Below are 2,921 nucleotides of genomic sequence, written 5' to 3'. Positions count from 1 at the left end.
GGTGTCATCTGCATATCTGAGGTTATTGATATTTCTCCCAGCAATCTTGATTCCAGCTTGTGCTTCTTCTAGCCCCGTGTTTCCATTATGTACTCTGCATATAAGTTAAATAAGCAGGGTGACAGTATATAGCCTTGATGTACTCCTTTTCCTATTTGGAACCAATCTGTTGTTCCATGTCCAGTTCTAACTGTTGCTTCCTGACCTGCATACAGATTTCTCAAGAGGCAGGTCAGGTGGTCTGGTATTCCCATCTCTTGAAGAATTTTCCACATTTATTGTGATCCACACAGTCAAAGGCTTTGGCATAGTCAATAAAGCAGAAATAGATGCTTTTCTGGAACTCTCTTGCTTTTTCCATGATCCTGCAGATGTTGGCAACTTGATCTCTGGTTCCTCTGCTTTTTCTAAAACCAGCTTGAACATCTGAAAGTTCATGGTTCTCGTATTGCTGAAGCCTGGCTTGGAGAATTTTGAGCTTTACTAGCGTGTGAGATGAGTGCAATTGTGTGTTACTTTGAACATTCTTTGGCATTGCCTTTCTTTGGGATTGGAATGAAAACTGCCCTTTTCCAGTCCTGTGGCCACTGCTGCATTTTCCAAATTTGCTGGCATATTGAGTGCAGCACTTTCACAGCATCATCTTCCAGGATTTGAAATAGCTCAACTGGAATTCCATCACCTCCACTAGCTTTGTTCGTAGTGATGCTTTCTAAGGCCCACTTGACTTCACATTCCAAGATGTCTGGTTCTAGGTGAGTGATCACACCATCATGATTGTCTTGGTCCTGAAGATCTTCTTTATACAGTTCTTTTGTGTATTCTTGCCACCTCTTCTTAATATCTTCTGCTTCTGTTAGGTCCATACCATTTCTGTCCTTTATCGAGCCCATCTTTGCTTGAAATGTTCCCTTGGTATCTCTAATTTTCTTGAAGAGATCTCTAGTCTTTCCCATTCTGTTGTTTTCCTCTATTTCTTTGCATTGATTGCTGAGGAAGGCTTTCTTATCTCTCCTTGCTATTCTTTGGAACTCTGCATTCAGATGCTTGTATCTTTCCTTTTCTCCTTTGCCTTCAGCTTCTCTTCTTTTCACAGCTATTTGTAAGGCCTCCTCAGACAGCCATTTTGCTTTTTGCATTTCTTTTTCTTGGGGATGGTCTTGATCCCTGGCTCTTGTACAATGTCATGAACCTCTGTCCTTAATTCATCAGGCACTCTATCAGATCTAGTCCCTTAAATCTATTTCTCACTTCCTCTGTATAATCATAAGGGATTTGATTTAGGTCATACCTGAATGGTCTAGTGGTTTTCCCCACTTTCTTCAATTTAAGTCTGAATTTGGCAATAAGCAGTTTATGATCTGAGCCACAGTCAGCTCCTGGTCTTGTTTTTGCTGACTGTATAGACCTTCTCCATCTTTGGCTGCAAAGAATATAATCAATCTGATTTCGGTGTTGACCATCTTGTGATGTCCATGTGTAGAGTCTTCTCTTGTATTGGTGGAAGAGAGTGTTTGCTATGACCAGTGCATTCTCTTGGCAGAACTCTATTAGCCTTTGCCCTGTTTCATTCTGTACTCCAAGGCCAAATTTGCCTGTTATTCCAGGTGTTTCTTGACTTCCTACTTTTGCATTCCAGTCCCCTATAATGAAAGGAAATTTTTTGGGGGTGTTAGTTCTAAAAGGTCTTGTACGTCTTCATAGAACTGTTCAACTTCAGCTTTTTCAGCGTTACTGTTTGGGGCATAGACTTGGATTACCATGATAGAATGGTTTGCCTTGGAAACAGAGATCATTCTGTCATTTTTGAGATTGCATCCAAGTACTGCATTTTGGACTCTTTTGTTGACCATGATGGCTACTGCAATTCTTCCTAGGTATTCCTGTCCACAGAAGTAGATATAATGGTCATCTGAGTTAAATTCACCCATTCCAGTCCATTTTTGTTCGCTCATTCCTAGAATGTCAATGTTCAGTCTTGCCGTCTCCTATTTGCAATATTCAGTCAGTTCAGTTCAGTCGCTCAGTCGTGTCCAACTCTTTGCAACCCCATGAATCACAGCATGCCAGGCCTCCCTGTCTATCACCAACTCCCAGAATCTACTCAAAATCATGTCCATCAAGTCAGTGATGCCATCCAGCCATCTCATCCTCTGTCGTCCCCTTCTCCTCCTGCCCTCAATCCTTCCCAGCATCAGGGTCTTTTCCAATGAATCAACTCTTCAAATGAGGTGGCCAAAGTATTAGAGTTTCAGCTTTAGCATCAGTCCTTCCAATGAATACCCAGGACTGATCTCCCATTAAAAATCCAAGAATAATAATATGGCCCCCAAATATACTGGGCAAAGATCAATATCATTATGAGGAAAAATAGACCAACTGACAATCTGAGTAGACCTAAATACACCTCTCCTAGTAATCTGACAGAACAAATAAAACATCTGTGAAGATACTGAAAATGTGCACAACACTAGTAATGATTCTTGGCCTAAAGAATATATGCAGAACATCATATTCAATGACTGTAAGATGCATAGTCTTTTCAAGCTGTGGAACATTTATGATCCTGTCCTGACCCTGAAGGTGCTACAAATGTCAATGGACTAAAAAGACAGAGTTTCTGACTCCAGTACAATTAAGTAAAAAATGAAAGTAACTAGAAAACTTCATGCTTTTACATTAAGAAATATACTTTAAAGGACCCACCAATTAAAGACAGTGAAAAAGAAATTAGAAAATATCTTAATGAAATACTAATTAAAATGCTATTTATCAAAATGTGAGATTCAGGCAAATTGTATTTAGAGAGAAAATTATAGCTTACATACATATATTACAAAAAGGAGACTACAAATTAATGTGTTAAGCATCCATTTCAAGAGGTTACATCCAGAAAGAAAAAATAAACCCAAAGGAAATAG

This window comes from Bos indicus, chromosome 7, assembly GCF_029378745.1.
Source record: "Bos indicus isolate NIAB-ARS_2022 breed Sahiwal x Tharparkar chromosome 7, NIAB-ARS_B.indTharparkar_mat_pri_1.0, whole genome shotgun sequence".
NCBI lineage: Eukaryota > Metazoa > Chordata > Mammalia > Artiodactyla > Bovidae > Bos > Bos indicus.
This window is presented reverse-complemented; position numbering follows the sequence as displayed.